The sequence below is a fragment of the Diceros bicornis genome, chromosome 26, assembly GCF_020826845.1.
Source record: "Diceros bicornis minor isolate mBicDic1 chromosome 26, mDicBic1.mat.cur, whole genome shotgun sequence".
NCBI lineage: Eukaryota > Metazoa > Chordata > Mammalia > Perissodactyla > Rhinocerotidae > Diceros > Diceros bicornis.
In genome coordinates, this window is record NC_080765.1 from 7402873 (window position 1) to 7420585 (window position 17713).

Consider the following 17713-nt stretch of genomic DNA (forward strand, 5'->3'; position numbering starts at 1 on the left):
AACCAAACACATTCTTATAAGCTGGTGAATGAACGCTGTCTCCCCCATCGATTATTCAAATAGAACCTGAGTCCTGGCTCCACTTCACTTCCCTCTTCCCTAAGGATTAAGTTTCTCATGAGTGAAAAAGCCACTCTGTAGATGTCACCTTGTTGGTTTGGTGGCCATGAGCTGTCAGAAGGATGGGTTCATCAATTGGGGAATAATCAATGGGATCATGGATTTTTTTTTTCGTTTTTGCTAGTGTTGTCATTTCTGACCAAGATCGAAGTTTAGCCATCAAACCGAGGGCCATAAACATGTTGTGGCCCTGGCAGGTCGGAGGGATTGAAGTGCTTGCTGATCCCTAGGCAGGCATCCTTGGCTGGAATTGGAATTTAGAATCTCAGAGAGAAAGTGATGAGGAAGTATGAGCTGAAGTTCATTTCAATGAGCTGATCACCCTGTTGTATTGTGGCTGTGCTGGTTGGAGGGAGGAAGCCTCAGGAAGTGTGTGGCAGAAGGGACCTACAATGGGAGATGAAGGCAGCCAGCAGGTGGCCACAGGGGGCACGAGGCAGTACTCACAGTGCCTGCGTAGTGGACGAGCTCGAAGTGGGCCTTGGGCCTCTTGCCCTTGCCCCCTTTGGGCTTGAGGAAGTTGCTGGACTTGCCCAGGTTGTTATCATACAGGGCTGCCTTGAATGTGGCGTCGGCGGCCTTGGGGAAGACACACTGTTCCTCCAAGGTGAAGAAGATGCCCATGGGCTAGAAGTGAAGAGGAGCAGATGGTGTCAGAGGAGGCCGCAGGACCCCAACAAGGCCACTCTGGTGTTGGCCTAGGGTCGGTGGAAGGGGTGCCCCAGACACCCACATGGCCGGCCAGGAAGCAGAACTCTGGGCAATGACCTCTAATGGTGCCAGGGCTCCATGGTCTGGTCTTCAAATGCCATGGCCATTTAGACTTGAAAGAGGCTAGAATTTATGGAGTCCAACAGAAGGGATGACTGAAGTCTGCAGGAGCTACATAGTTCCCCAAATGCTCATCCCACCCGAACAATCATGCCAGGCAGGCTGGGCCCTCAGAAGAATGGTGAGATCAATGGCACCTGTCCTCTCTGTGTTTAATTCTCTTTTATCTGCTTCTCCTCAATGACATTTCTGGCTACCAGAGGCCTCAAATGGTTCTAGGTCTTTTCTCACAACAAAGGGGAGCTCATAAATGCTGTTAGTGACTTAGTACCCCCCCATCCACGGAAGGTCTGGATTTCTAAAGAAGACTTCTACAAGAGGGCAATGCTTAACCCCAAAGCTCAGGCATGAGGACATTTCAGGCTCTGTGACAGCTGGACAGGAGGTATTTGTAGGTATTGGGGGCAGGGGGATCATGCATGCAGCCTGTTTCTGGAGACTGTTTTCCTGGGAGGCTCAGGCTGGCCCCACATCGGAGACCACTGGCTGCTCTGATGATAGAGTCTCTGATGGGCCTGAGGATAAGCCTCAGAGAAAAGCTATGTTCTTTATTTCCTTTATTTTTTTAACTTTTCACTTTGAAATAAATTCAGGCTTGCAAAAGTAGTGCAAAGCATTTCTATATATCCTTTATCAAACTTCAATTGTTAACATAACCCCTGTATGATGAAGAAAAGCAGGAAATTAACATTGATCCAATACTATGAACAGACTTTGATCAGATTTTGTCATCTGTCTCATTAATGTCCTTTTTCTATCCCTTTTCCGCATTTAATCAAACAACATATTCTTGAACTAAGCCATTTGCTGAAGCATCCCCTATAGTGTGATTATAGGGGAGGTTATCAGATTGCCTGGGTTTAGAGCCTGACTCTGCCACTCAAGGGTTGTATGACCTTGGACAAGCGACTTCCCTTCCCAGTGCCTCAATGTTCCCATCTATGTAATGGTTATGATAAATTACCCCTGCATATGGTAGCTTGTGATGATCCAGTGAGTTAAAGCATACAACAGCCCAACTAACGGTGGCCATGGCAGTCACTGTTGTACCCATTTTGTAGAGAGGAAGCTAGAGGTCAGAACAACCAAGGTCATCAGTGGCGTTGCTGACTGCCCCGAATCTAGGAGGAATCCAGGAGCCGCCTCCCCGCAGGCCTCAGTGAATTCCCTTCCTGAGGCGTGCCCCGGTCAGGGCCCCGGCCTCTCTCCTTCGAGCAGCAGGTTACCTTTTCTGGAAGGTCAATGCAGGCCTGCAGGTGAAGCCCGAAGTCTATGGAGACCCGTTCGATGCCATCCCTCTTGTACTCTTCCCACTCCAGCACAAACATGTATAGGCTGAAGAACTGCTGTGGCTTCTTGTTGGTGATGCTGATGCACTGCTGCTCGAAGCTGTGGAACTGCGGCAGGAGGATAGAGAGGGGCCTCCGCCCAGACAAGACGCAGCCTCTCCCAGGACGGAGTGATGAGCCACAAGCAAAGCTAAAATTTGTCGAGTGCCAACCGCGTCGGCACTGCCCCAAATGCCTTCACCCTGGCCACCCCGTCCGTGCTCCCATCAGCCCTGTGAGAGGCCGTTCTCTGTCACCCTCCGCTGCGAAGGCACAGAGCAGCTTGTACACATGCCCCGGGCCACACAGTGCTGATGCTGGGACCTGAATCCCAGGCAGCCAGACTCCGGCCCCATGTGGTTAACAAAAATCATTGTGGAAAGAACCATTTTCTTTCCGGGGATGGAAATCATTTGAAACGCTTTACGGATCTGACCCCTTGTGTGCCTTGGGCAGTTCTCTCTGCGTGTAGTTTGTCTCATCTTCATCTGTAGGATGAAGGGATTTGAGGGGTTTACCGGCCTTTTTTTTTTTTTTTAAGTCAGAGACTGCTTTCTCTGAATGAACCCCATGCTGAAGCCTCCTATGAGAAACAGGTTACAGTAGAGGTGTCATTGTAGTCACAGAGCAATATTCGTGGCGCACGTACACGTGCCAGACCCCGGCCTAAGCTGAATCTGCTCAAAAACCTTACAAGACGAGAATGATTAGTGTCCCCATTTATGGGTGGGGAAACAGAAGCACACAGGTTGGAAGTGGCCAAGCCGGGATTTGAACACTGTTTGCCTATTCTACCGCACTCTGCTGTTGGCACAGGGCACCCTCCTTCTCTAGTCCCACCCCTGCTAGCCGTCAGAGGCTGCCCAGGATGCTAAGGCTCCTTCCATCTGTGAAATTAAATGATTCTATTGCAGACAGCAGCCAGATTAGCCTTTTAGAGCCTGAAAGAAATTGGGCTAAGCTGTTTTTTAAAAAAATCCATCTGTGGCTAGTAGAAATCTTATAATAATAGGATAGCAGAGCTGAAATGGATCCTAGAGACCACTTCTTTCAGCCTGCTCATTTTAGAGTTGAGAAAACTGAAGCTCAGAGAGGGGTAGCTGCTTTCCTAAGGCCACACAGCAGTTAGAGGCCGACCTGAGTCCAGAACCAGGTCTACTGACTCCTAAGCGTGCTGCTTCCAATTACAAAGGTAAAGTCTTCCAGACCCGCAACACTAGTCTTGTGATGAGACCCAAGTCTCATTCGTGGGGACAAGAATGGGGAGGCCACCAGTGTTGTACTGGTAAATCCGCTTTCTCTCTCAGTTCTAAGCTGTGTGCCTCTGTTTCCCCATCTATAAATTAAGACACGAATCATTCTTGCCTTGTAAGGTTTTTGAGGAGACTCAGCTTAGCCCAGAGTCTGGGCTGAAAAAAAAACAAAAATCTGATTTGCAGTGCTGGCCAATTTCCATGGTGTAAACATTCATACCATGGCCGTGTATCAACATGATGTCAGCTGGCTCACAAAATTCCAGAAAATTTAACAGTCAGCCCTTGTGAGCCAGCACAGGCCACTCCAGCACACCACTGGTTCTGTCCATTATGTTCACAGCATTCTTTATGACTTGGCGCCTCACAAATGAAGACGGAACTTTCTGGAGTCCAAAGGTCAGAGACCCAGGAGCACACTGAGATTGGCCCGCCCCAGGCCCAAGGTGAGAAACTAGAGAACCCCGGTGAAAAGTAGTTCATAAAAGGAGGATGGGCACCCCAAGGCAGAAGCGGAATGTGAGGCCAGGCACACCTCAAAGATCTCGAAGCCGGCCATGTCCAGCACCCCGGTGAAGAACTGCCTCTGCACCTTGCTGTCCAAGGTCTTGTGGGTCCTGACCACCAGCCACTTGAGCATCTTGTCCTAGACGGCCTGGCCCAGGGCCCCGAGGGAGTTCTTGCACTGTTCCAGGTTCTGGCCCCTTCTGCACAAACGCGTTGCCTCCTTTGACCCGGGGCCTGGTGATGACATTCTGGAGTTTCCCCAAATTGAGACCCATGCGATGGGAGACTTTGTCAGCCACTGAGGGGGGATGGACAAAGCAGGTGAGTGAAAGAAAGACAATGCCCTGCCCCAGAGAGGCCCAGCACTGACTACTGTGGTTAGGAAAGGGCGTGAGGAGAGGGTGGAGGAGACCCCACTTTGCCAATGAGAAAACAGAGGTCTGAGATGGTTTCCACACTCATTCAAGGTCAAGTGGCAAAACAGAGTATAGAAACCAAAATCACGTCTCTGACTCTCTGTCGTGTCTCTGAGAGTACCGATGTCTGGACATCCAAGCAACAGTCCTGGTTTACAGCCTGTCTCTGAAAGGTGCACGAAGCCCTGGAGGGCAGTGTGCCCCCGCCTCTGGCTGCCTCCTCCCTGAATGGCCCCAGCCAAACACCTACCCTCTGTGGTGTCCACTTCAGCTTGCTCCTCTCTGGCCTTCTGCTTGAACTTCTCGTTCCCAAAGCGCATGATGCCCCCAGTCAGCTTATAAACGCCAATCTTCTCCTTGGCGCTGAAGCCCAGCACGTCAAAGACAACCTGCAAGGCCACGGGGAGGAGAAAGCCAAGGAACTCCTGGCTTCTCATCCACAGAGGAGAGGCCACGGCACAGCCACAATGGGTTGGCACCAATGGGCCACTGCGGCCCGGTGTGGGTTCTGAGAGTCAGACATACTCTATACAAGGAGAGGTCTGTTTTCCTCCAAGGATCCCAGACCAGATGCTCTGCAATATAGTCATTTGATTCATTTAACCTCTCTGGCCTCTGTTTAGTCATCTGTAAAATGGGGATAATAGGTGGTCATAAGAATAAACCAGAATGATGTGTAAACGTTTACTCTAGTGCTTGACACATCATAAGTGCTCAATAAATGGGAAGTTATTACCATCATTATTATTGTTAAGGCTTCATGCTGGGTACTGGGAGAGGGGAAGGCAAAGATGCCTCAGGCATCGATTCTGTTGTCAAAGAGGAGAGAGGGCCTAGTACACAAACCCTACTAACAGAAGTCACAGGTGCTCAGTGCCGTAAGAGAAGGAGAGAGAGGGTGCGGTGGGAACTTCTAGCTGGACTGAGGAGGAGGGAAAGTTGCGTGGAGAGGATGGCCCCTTAAGTCCCTGTGGAATTCTAGTTCAACTCTGCAAAGAGAAACCCTGCTTGCTACTACGGGCTTGGGATAAATGTCAACTGCAACCCCAGAAATCTCCAGGAAAGAACTTGGCTGCTGTCTGACAGCTCTGAGGGACCCCCCACCACAATTCTGGTGGCAGTGCACACAAGGCCCCAAAGTTTCCATCTGGCTCTCCCTGTCTTCCACTAGCCATGCCCTCCCACTCACATCTGTGATCAGCAGCTCCTCCCTGTCGTCCACGTTATCCACCATGGTGACGCCCTGGCTCACCCAGTGCTACTGCTTAGGGTTGGGGACCAGCAGCAGACTCTCTGCCAAGAGCAGGAAAGCGGGTTAACAGCTTGGTGACACGTGGTTTTCTTCTCCTTCCTTTTTAACCCATATCTCTAAATGCCTCGCATGTGCCAGGCATGACGATGGACATCATAGGGGTCACAGAGCTGTGTAAGTCATCACCCTTGCCCTCTGGGATCACCTGGAGTCAGGGAGGGACTTGACAGGGTCACAGGAGGAGCTTTAGAGTGGCAAGAGGGTCTCAGGAACTTGGTTGTGTCCTCTGTCACTTGGCCTAGTACTTGGCACCTAGTAGGCACCCAATAGATATTTTTATAGATGACTTCATGTCTTTCTCCTTGTTCTCTCCTATGAAAAGCAGGTCATACCAAAAGGCAGAAGGTAACACAATGACTGCAGGAGGCAATAACACTCACGTGCATATAATATGCATGGGATGTTGTGCTTTTACAAAGAAATATGCTCACTTCTGTTTTTCTTCAAATGTGTGCCCCTCTTAGTCTATCTTTGTTTTTTCACTTTTGGAAGAGACATAGGTGCAAGAAATATTTTCCTTTTCTTTCATCTCTACTGTCAAAAAAAAACTGCAGCCCAAGAAGGAAGATTAATGGTGCCTGCCACTCTGCTCCTTGGTCAGGAAGGCAATAGGGCTTGGTGGGGAGTGTGGTAAATAGGAGAGCTTGAGTTCCATCCAAAGGAGCCACCACCACTCAGCTGCCCTGATCAGTGCCACATCGGAGGGCAGGCCCATGGCTACTGGATCTTCTGCTACTCCAGAGAAACCAGTAAATTGATTTTTTGTGTGAAGACTTCCAATTTCAAAATGCCATTCATTAATTTTTTTGGTGGGGGGAAGATTGGCCCTGTGCTAACATGTGTGGCCAATCTTCCTCTTTTTTTTTTCCTTTTGCCCCCCTAAAGCCCCAGTATATAGTTGTATATCCTAGTTGTAGGTACTTCTAGTTATTCTATGTGGGACGCCGTCTCAGCATGGCTTGATGAGCGGTGAGTAGATCTGGGCCCAGGATCCGAACTGGCGAACCCTGGGGCCACAAAAGCAGAACGTGTGAACTTAACGCCTACATCACCGAGCCAGCACCACCATTCATTAATTTAAAAGTACACTGTGTCTAACACAAATAAAGCCCACCTGTGAGTGGGGGTGGTATCCAGTGCCCTATTCTCTGGCTAGATTAGGAGCTGTGTATGTGGAAGATTGAGTCTTCATCCCTCCTGGACCTTATATCCTGAGCAGGTCTGCCATGGATGGCTGAGCATGTCAGTGCCTGCACAAGGGCATCCAGCTGAGTGGGTGAGTGCAGTCTGCTTGCTGAGCTGTGCACTCAGTGTGGGCCGTGTCCACCCGGAGGCGAGCCTGCTCTCACTGCACACGCAGACACTGGCAGGGCTAACCTGGTCCTGGGCTGACCTCTCTGCTGCTGTCTGAGCTGCAGACCCAGAGGCAGCAGGTCCAAGACCCGGGGACCTAAAGCCCCATATCCCAGGTCCACGTCTCAGCCGTGAGTTACAGGCACACCCAAGCCCCATCTGTGAAATGGCCAACAACAGTGTTAAGGCTGCTGTGAGGATGAGATGTGCAAGTAGGACTGTGAGAGAGTTCTCTGGAAGCCATTCACATAACTCTAAAGAGATTCATGCAGAACCACAGAGGTGACACCAGACCCTCTGCACACAGCAATCCTTTCCTTATTGAAACGAGAGGAAAAGCAAGTTAAGGGGCAGGCAGACAGGCATAAAGATATTTACCGACATGTTCAGGCTTCCTGTTAGAGAGAATCTGGTAGAAAATGTGGTAGCTCCTCTCGGCTGCTTGCTGCAAGATGACATGAGATTTCTTTGAGAGATCTGGAAAAGAAGCAAAAACGCCCCTACGTACAGACCCCTTCTGCCTGGAGCGCAGGGTTCCGCGGAAAGCAGGGCTCCCTTCTCCATAAAGCCAAGTGCCACAGCCAACATGGGTCCATTCCTCCTCCTCCCTTAGACACAGCCTCAGGGGGCCTGACTGCCGACAGAGGGGAGCCCAGGAGCAGAGCCAGCCTCCTGGGCATGAGACAGGCTGTGCTCAGAAGGGCCCCGCACTTCGTTTAATGTTCTTCTGTGGCTGTTTTGAAATTCTTAATACTTTTTGAACAGGAGCCCCTCATTTTCATTTTGCACTGGGCCCCACAAATTATGTGGCTGGTCCTGCCCAGAAGACCCTCCAAAAGGGGCCCGACACACAGCTCTTGATGTCAGTTCCAGCCGGCTTGCCTGTAGTTCCAAAGTGGACCGGATGAACTTGCCCTGAGCAGGGAGGAGAGGAGAGGGTTGTGAGGAAGGAAGCATGTAGCTCTAGAGCAACACGTGGCCCGGGTTTGGCCGCAACCACTCGTTAACGGCCCCCCTGAATTCTAAGAGCATTATGGAGAATGTAACTGGGCCAGACGTGGCTGTATGTGGAGCCGTGGGTTTCCCACGCAGATGGGCAGAGAAGGAGATGGACAGGTCTCAGAGCTAAATCTAGGATCTGTAGGGTGGTCTGTAGGTTTGAGGCATTTGTAGGGGAGAGGAGGGCTCAGCAGGAAGGGCTGGGACCCTTTGGAATTCTGATTAGAAGCAGGCATGGTGGGAATTTGGCCAGCCAAAGGTAGAGAGCCCTCTACTAAGTCGCCTAACCCAGAGACATCGCAGCCCTCTCCTGACCTTCGGCAGAACCACAGATAAACTCTCCTGGAAGCAGGAACCTCTGTATCTGCATCTTGGCTGCTCTGTCCATTCACCCTCACCTCTATTCCTCACCTGCCCCACCTCCTCCCACCTGCCTGTTTTCCCAGGTTCCTGCCAGCCCACTGGCTCAGGCAATGAGAGGCCACAGCAGGAGACTGGAGTCAGGAGGGAAAGGCCAGAGCACTTCTAAGCCTTCTGTGACTCCAGCTCCCACCAGACGGCCATGCCAGCTTCCCAATCCACCAGGGCCCTGGGGATGGCACCTCTCCTATGTCCCTCCAAGGAGCGGGGAGGCTTGTCACCACGTGTTACCAAGTTTCTGCATTCAAGCCCCTTGATTTAAATATCAAAGTGGGCTCTGACAGACAACAGATTAAAAATCTCTTGGAAGGAGATGCTGTGACTTGCTTCATTCCATTCGCCTATTCAAGCCAGCCCAAATTTCCTTACCTAGAGTGGGGTGAGGACGCCTGTCCCACCACCCCCAGGGGCCACTGTTGCCACTGCTCACACTTACGAAGCGAGAGGAGTTGCTATTCCTGATGGTCTCGGTGTTCCTGAAAGCCTCCAGCACAGGGTTCGTCTGGATGATTTGATCTTCCAGGGACCCCTGACCCAGAGAGAAACACCAGGTGCGGTGGCCCGTTGGCTGCTGCCTGGGGACCCAGGGCTTTCAAATGGCAGCAGCTTATGCGCCAGGGAGCAGGAGGGAAAGGGCCTTGGGAAGGCTAGGAAATAGGGGCTGGAGCGGAGCTGGGAAGAGGGCCACCACCTGATGACTGTCCCCCTGCAGCCCTGACATTGGAGGATCACCTGGCAGACGATAGACCTTGACTCTTAGCTGTTGTTGCCTCACTTTGCTATTGGTGGAGAGACCCCTGAGGGAGCCGCAAACACTTCCCTGGGCGTCCCTGCTCTTCCTCCCAAGCTCTCCTTTTCTCTTTCGGCTTTTTACAGCTGCCAACGGCCCAGCTAGTACTCATCGCACCCCCAAGGCTGCCAGGGCCTGCAGAGCAGCTTCACGAGAAACCTTTGTTCCCCATTTCTCCCCTGCCAAGCACGAGGGGCTCTGGCCCCCGCCTTTCTGGGGGCAGACGTGGCCTGGGGCAGCAGAATCCATCCTGTGGGAGGAGACTAAGTCTGCAGCTGCCTTCTCCCTGTGTGACTCCATCCAAGTCGCTTCTCTCCAAGCCTCAGTCTCCTTGTCTGTAAAATGGCCCTAACCCATGGAGCAGCTATGGGGGTCACAAGGGCTCTGCCGTGTGTGCCCTTCTCTGTGTGCCACTGCTGTGTGAGCCACTGCTGTGTGTGCCTGAAGATGGGGTGGGCTGAGGATGACAGACTCTGAGCCTGCCCGGTGGGCCCTACCTTCCCATCCGAGGACTGTTTGCCAGTTCCTCCAATATTGGCAAAGTACTGGATGACCTTCTTGGTGTTCTCAGTCTTGCCAGTACCAGATTCTCCACTGTGGGAGGAAAATAGGAGCAGACAGTGAAGCACAAAGAGAGAAGCAAAGTAATAAAGTGTGCAGGCTAAACGTGGCCACGTGTCACCCCTCAGTGGGGACAGACAGGCAGGGGTGGGGAGGTGGGGGTGGGGATTGGGGACATGGAGGCCCCCCTGGGTTTACGGGTGTAGCCTTACTCGTCCTGCTAAGCCCACTCGCTGCCTGCTGATTTCCATACAAAATCCAACCAATTAATTCTAAGAAGGCTTAATTACATGTGTAAGACACAGACCTAATTATATGTATATAGACTGAGAGACAGAAGGGACACACGTGATTAGCATAGACTGATTTTCACAGTCTGTGGGGAAGAAAACAGCAACAGGAAGATGTAATCAGGAAACACTTAGTAACTGGACGTTTGACATCGTCTGGCCACACAGTCCGTGTCTCCCAGCATCCCATCCATCTTGGGGAGTGGTTGCAGCAGCCAGTGGGGCTGAAAACCAAGGATCCTGCGGCGTCCGTGGCCACATCCCTGCCTCTCAGCATACACCCTTGCAGAAAGGGCCAAGAATTTACCAGTCACTCCATTTCTACCTGCCCCGTCCCATAGAGCTACCCAGTCATAAGCAACATAAAGAGAAATGTTACTCAAAAGCACTTCACGGGGCCACTGTACTGTACGGCAGAGGTCATACAGGGGACGCTTAAGTGTTGACTTGAGTTCTGGGCTAGTTACTTAACTTGGCATCCAGTGTTCTTGTGATATTTAAATGAGATAGGGTGTGAGGTCGGGCTGGTACTTGGCGAGTACCCAGTGCACTCACCGAGCGCTGGTACCTGGTGTTCATATTGCGTGTTGCTGCTCCTCAACGTTTAGTAAAGGACTTCAATGGGTGGTGGGGGTCAGGGCCGGGATTGGGTAGCATGTGGTTCTAATGCGTTTGGAGCCACAATGGAAAAGGAATTTTTGGTGCCCACCACGAGAGCCCCCGCGGGCTCCACCCCACTCAGGAGCACGTCATGGTAGGCGTTGTCTGAGGTGGAGAAGAGGTGGAGTGGCAGCTCCGTGCGCTTCTTGCCTTTGTACATGTTGGCCGAGCAGGCCCCGTAGATGGGCAGCCACTTGTAGGGGTTGACTGTCACGCAGAACAAGCCCGAGTAGTTCTGGTGGAAGGGAAGGAGGACAATTAGCAGGCCCTTCCTCCTGGTGCCCTCTTCCCTCCGGGCCCTAGCCTGTCCCAGAACAGCATGGTGGGAGGTCACTGCCAGCCTGGAGAGATAGGATGGTGTCCTCTCTGGGGACAAAATCTATGTCTGAGTCTCTGTTGAGTAAGCAAAACAAGCTTTCTCTTTAATATGTATTTTTTTAATTTTCTTTTGGTTTAATTATTCGAATAGACAGTTCAATAGGATTATTTGAATAATACAGTCACTATATGGACAAATATGCAGCCAAAGTTCCCTCCACCTGCTCAGTGCCCACCCCCTCCTCCCACAGGTAGGCATTGTGTTAGTTTCTAATATCCCCTTCCACAGTTTTTGATGCATATACAAACAAATCCAGAGAGACATTTTTATCTCCACCCTCCCCCCACCGCCTTGTTTTTAAAACAAAAGGTAGTATTCTATACTGCTGTTTTATATCTTGCTTTCTCCACTTAATGTATCTGGGAGATTTTCCATGAAAATTCACGGACAGATTTCTGGGGTATTTTAATAGCTGTGGAGTCATCACTGTGTAGACACAGGTCCCTTCTGGTGGACAGCTGCATTTAATCTACTCTTAATAAGAGACACCAGCTTCTCTTTTCACTCCGAGGCAATTTTGAAATCAAATCATCCCATTTAAAAAAAAATCAGAGAAACCAATGAGGTAGTAAAAGAAATTGTCTGAGGGAAGAGTGAGTGGGGGCAGGAAATGGCCAAATCCGTGGGTCCCCAGGAATGGGTCCCAAATTTTCCCTTCTCCTTGCTGTACACTCACATTGACCTCTGGTGCCCTCACTCTGTGCCTCTTTTCAATTCAACTTTAAAACCTTCCACTTTGGTCCAAGTGGGAGTAAACACCCCCAGCTTCTCCTTAGCATAGCTGTGATATGTTGAGTTTTTTAAAGAAATCTTATTAAATAGAATGCGATCCAAAGAAAGAGAGGCAAAGATGAGATAAAAAGAACCCACTCAAAGAGTTGAGAGTATGACGCACAGTGTCTCATCCTGGGACTCCAGCCATTGAGTCACTCTTTCCCTCCATGGGGTAAGGAGTGGGGCAGACAGCAGCCCGGATGCCAGTTATGTCCCCGTTTTGGTCAGAATGAAAAGGAGAGGTCCCTCACACCAGTTGGGGCCATGAGCAGCCCCTGCCTCCCAGACTTGTTCAACCAGTGGTTCAACCGAGGGGCTTCCAGTGGAGACTCCCTGCCCTGCTCCCTCAGGCCACACTCCCCAGACCCTGCAGTAACCTTAGCCCAAAGACATGGTGTCGCTGTCCACAGGGAGCAAGGTTCTTGGCTGCAGAGTGGCCCCAAGTTAGCCCCAGCCCTGAGCTTGGCCACTGAGCCCACATAGACATTCTTAGCCCAAGCGCCAGTCTCAGCTGGAGGTGGATGTCGTTCTTCCCAGACTGAAGTCCAGTGAAGCCCCCACTGGCCTCCAGGCCCAGCAAATATCCCCAAGAGCTTCCTAGAGCTCTTCCAGCATGGCCTGGGGCTATGGTGCTGGGGGAGGGGGCCCTGAATCTGGAAGTAAAGCCGCATTGAAGTACGACAGGGGAGGAAGCATGTAGTAGCCATCTTGGCTGTCACCATAAACCCAAGGAGAGGAAATCTCCAGTGGCCCCTGACCTTGAAGTCATGGCCAACCTTACCTATTCCTACTAGACAAGCATCTTTCGTTTTTAGTAAAGACATCTAGAGAGGCAAACACCAAAACTTCCCTACATCTCATGTTGAGTCTAGCCACCAGCACCTTCAGAAAGTCATCTTTCTGTCTTAGGATTTCCAAGATGGTCAGGGGACTGACAGTAACCCACGTCATTCATCCTAGCATGCTCGATGTTTGTTGAATGAATGAATGGTTGAATGGATGGAAGGAAGGCTGAAAAGAAGGAAGGAAGGAAGAAAAGAAGGATAAATAAATGGATGGATGGAGGAAGGAAAATGGATGGATGGATGGATGGATGGATGGATGGATGGATGGATGGAAGGATGGATGGATGGACAGACAGACAGGGAGGGACTTCTAATAAAGCCATATAAAGTCACTAGGGAGAAAATGATGTTTTGACTGGGGAATTTTCAGGGGTGGGGTGGGGAAGAAGACTTCTGGGTAATAGCTTCAGCAAAAGGTGTTTCAACTGCCCATGGAGATGGTGCCATCACTGAGATGGCGAAGATTTGGGGTGGAAGTTCTAACATGTCAAAAACATGGTCCCTGTGTGCTTATCTGAGCCATAATGTAGACTAGTTGCTGGGGAACATAGAGTAGCTGCCCCCTCCCCATCAGGAGAGGGGCAGAAGATCTGCAGCCACTCTTTCCTCCCCATGCCCAGCCCCAGGCACTCACATAGATGCTCATGTTAGTGTAGCGTTGGCGCATATTGTCCAGAACAGTGGCCTCATTCAAAAATGTCATGTCTGCCATGTCACTGGCTTGGTAGAATTTGGGTGGGTTCATCTGCTGGATAGCATCCTTCATGGTGAGGGTCTGGTGGTATGGGGGGAATGTCAAGACACAGAAGCACTTGAATTAGGAAATAGTACTGTCACAGCCATAGTGGCATCTGGCACAGGGTCCCACACACTCGCTGGTGCCCTGAAAGGAGCTGGAGTCAGGCATCCAGTGGGCCCAACTCCTTGTCCAGTCATGTCCCACTGTGAGACTTGGGATGGGGAGGGACTTCTGAGGCTGTATGAGCCCTAACTGCCTCCCCTCTGAAGTAGGGATGACAATAGCTTCCTTGGAAGCTTGCTGGGAGAATTATATGAACTTCAGTGGGATCATGTAAAATACCTTGTAAGCTGTGAAGTTCCCTCCCTACATTCAGAGCTTCTCTTCCCCTCAAGTCCACTCTGGTAGCTGATCAGAGCTTGCTCTTCCATCGCAGGGACGCTTTATAGAGATGTGACTCTTAGCTCCCTGCCTGGAGAATTACTGGTGGTTTCTAAATAGCAATGAACTTTTCCATTAAAAAAAAAGACATTCCCCACCCCGCCCCCCCAAACCACCTTAAAGGATAAAATCGAAAGCAAGCAAGCAAGCAAAGAAGACAAAAAAAGGCAACAATGAGTGTGGAGATGTAGATGTGTTAGAGTGAAAATAGTACAGCATTAAGAGCCCAGAGCTCCCATGCAAGGCAGGCAAATCCCATCCCCCCTCCGTACCCCAATTTCTTCATCTGTAAATGAAAACTAGCAACAGCTCTTAAGTTCCAGCATCTGGAACCAAAGCTCAAGACGTGATCCAGAAAACAGACATCGTTGAGCTGCCTGCAGCCTGAGATGTGAGGCTGGAACACATACTGGGCTTTCTGGGACTTTTAATAATTTATGAGTCCAATAGGCAGATAATTTGCAATCTTGATAGTTCTGGAAAATCCACCCAGTAATGGTCACCGAGTAAATCAAGCTGGGTTTTATTGAGTCCATTTACAGTGGTAGTTTCCAGATCTCTGGGCCTCGCCCACAAGCAAACACTTTGCTTTCAGCTCCAGCAGAGGAATGGAGGCCTTTGCCTTTTTCTTAGAAGCCAGATGAGTCAGTCTTTTCTGTCCCAAACCTGGCTGGGTGGCGTGTTCACTGTGGATGCTCACAGAAGTTAAGTGTTGTCCTTAAATAAGAATTGTCCTTAAATTGCCTTGAAACTGGGGCCTCTGGGGCTCCAGTCTCATCGTCCATCTTTCCTTGCAACACTGCAACGCTCTGCCCTTCTGAAAAGTATGTTTCTCCTGAGAATTAAGCTTGACTTTTGTGTTCAAACCCACTTTAACCCAGCTACAGCCTCATCTCTCTCCCGCCACTCCCCTCAAAGGGTGGCGAGGCATAAAGCAAAGCTCAGCTATTGCAAGTTCTGATCATGGAGGGTCTCTGGATTCCCTTATTCGTGAAATGAACCAAGTGTCTACCTCACACTCCCCCTTCACAGCCCACCATGGAGAGATGGCGTGGTGATGTAGTGGGAAACGGGCACATACAGTATTTGAGTCAGATACAGCTAGATTCGAATCCGAGTTCATCATTTGCTGTCTTCGTGACCCCACGGTTACCTAAAGTCTCCTTGATCCTCTGCAAAATTAGATCAATACATCCTACTACATACGGTTATTAAAAGGATTAAACTAAACGCCCAGTGCCTCACCAGGAGTCTGCCACACAGTAGGGGTTTAATAAACCAGATTTTCTCTCCATTCTCTCAAGTCATCCCTCACAGTCAGACCCAGCATGGACCAGCAGAGAGAGTGGTGTTCTGGTAACCCAGCTGTGTGGAAGAAAAATCCCTGATTTCCACCATTTGTCAATTCTCATGGTGTAAATATTCCACCATGGCTGACATCAAGCTGTCAAAGTTTTAACAACCGACTGCAAAAGCCCCTGAATGTTTAGCGTTGGGTCCTCGCAAGCCAGGACAAGCCCAGCCCCGGCGTGCCACCGGCATGCAGCAAGGGGCTCAGGAGCCACCATCTGTTGCTCACACAGCTGAAGAGCTCACCCAGGGTGGCCAGGGTGTTCTGGGCCCTGTCTCACATTCCTTGTGCCATCACGGGCACGTGGTACAACTGCTGACGGGTGGGATGCCCACTCTCACTCTTAGAACAGATTCCACCTGAGAGCTGTTTGGGACTTTAAAAAGAAGCAGCTCTCATGATACCCGTATGCACAGAGCATACAGAGTGCTTTCATGTGTCCTATCACGTGGAAATCTACTGTGAGAGAGCCAAAGATCAGAAAGGAGAAGTGTCTTGCACAGGGCCACACGGCTTTAGTGTGGTTGAGTTCTGAACTTGAACCCAGCACACGGGACTCAGAGGCATCTGCTCTTCTTACCTCCCTGCCTCTCGAGCAGAAGCGTAGATGGCAGAGCCTGGGTGTCTGACACTCCCAAAGCTCAGTGTCAGCCTGGAGATTGTTCCTCACTCACCTGGTTCGTGATCGTCTTCACAGTGACCTGGTCGCGCTGTTCAGACTGGATCTCCCCAGCAATGAAGCCCTCCTTCTCGCCTTTGACCCAACAGGACCTCTTGATGTCATAGGGCTTATTCATGGCTTCAAACCTCTCCTTTTCAGGAGGTGCCAGGAAGGGCATTGGGTCCACATTGTCCCAAATTCGCCTTTGTATCCAGTGGGTATCATGGCTTGGCTGAGGGAGGACCAGGAAGGAACCAAGGGTGGGAACTAGGACTTCCCTGGGTGCTGGAGGGGAAAGCAAGGACAGTTCACCAAGACTTGTGTGTGGGCTGAGGCAAATGTCCAGAGAGAGACAGGGGGTTGCTTCTGCCATGTCACTTTGGATGTCTTGGTGCCATTAGGTCTTAATAACGGAAAATAAGAAACTAATAACTCCTCAGAGTATGTACCCCCACCAAACACAAAACACTCTCCATCTGTCATCTCACATGCCCCTCACACAAAGGCTGTGAGGTAGGGATCGGGTAGCTCATTTTATAGAGGAGAAGACGAGGGCCAGGAGAAGTTAAAGCAAGAACTTTTAACCGTGAAATAGGATGGGAAACAATTACCGCTTGGTTTTCACTTTCCCTTAAGGTGTGAACACAGGCCACAGTCACAGTCGTACCAGCACTGCTGTGGCTTGTCCCCAACAGAAATCACAACTATTCTCCTTTCACTTTAGTGTGGTTGCAGACATCTCAAAATGTTATTTACCCTCGTCTCAACTTTGAAATTATGGTCTTATGAGACTCTCCATTTGATGTTGTTATTTAAATCTATTAACAAACAAGTCCACTTATTATTACTGTATGACAAATTGATTTTTAAAAACATTTTGATAACTGCATTTTAATACCACTGGTTTCCTCTGTAACCCTATGTAGTTTATTTTATGCATTTAAACACACTAATCTGAGCAGGAGTCCCCAGGCTTCACCAGATGCCAGATGGGTTGCTGGAATAGAAAGACTGGCTGGGCTCAATGATTGCGTATCCTAAGACGAGGCCAGCCTGTGGTCAAGCCTGGGCTTCTTGGTTTCCAAACCCAGATAATTTCACCAAACTACCAAGAAGGAGAACTGGGACTCTTGGTAGCAAAGAGAGAGCCAGGTGCATCTCAGTTTGTCTTGGGGGTGAAGAAACTTCTCGAAGGTCTGGGGAGGGGGTGGTTCTGATCTCCTTTGCCAGCCGTGCTGTTCTCAAGGCATCTGTAAATAACCTGGCTGGAGGTCATGGGTCTCCTGACTGGGGCCCCTGGGTCCCTGCTGCACCCAGCTATCCAAGGGAGAGCTCCAGCTTTTCCGGCAAGGGGCACTGGTGTTTCCAACAGAGGCTGAGCCTCTGAGGACAGGCAGCGATGGAGGCAAAGCCAGACACTCTCTCCTATTCTTATCTCGCTGTGGGGTCCACCTTACAGAGTTCTGGTTGGAGCCTGGGTTCCTGACCTCAGTGCTGGTCCATTTCACAGAAACTAAGAATGAGGAGGGCGTGGGTCCTGTGCCCTCGAGGGCCACAGACCTCTGTGGCCATCTGGTGATGTCTGTGGCTTCATTGGACAAAATGTTTTCAATTCAGGTAATAAAATACATAGGATCACCAAGGAAACAAGTGACATTCAAATATAATTCACGCAATATTAAT

At 50.3% G+C, this 17713-nt stretch overlaps 1 pseudogene; it reads right to left on the reverse strand.

Moving 5' to 3' along the window:
* The window catches only part of LOC131422906 (myosin-16-like), a 47979-nt pseudogene extending 31724 nt beyond the window's left edge, over window positions 1-16255 (reverse strand).
* Window positions 16256-17713: the final 1458 nt, after the last annotated feature.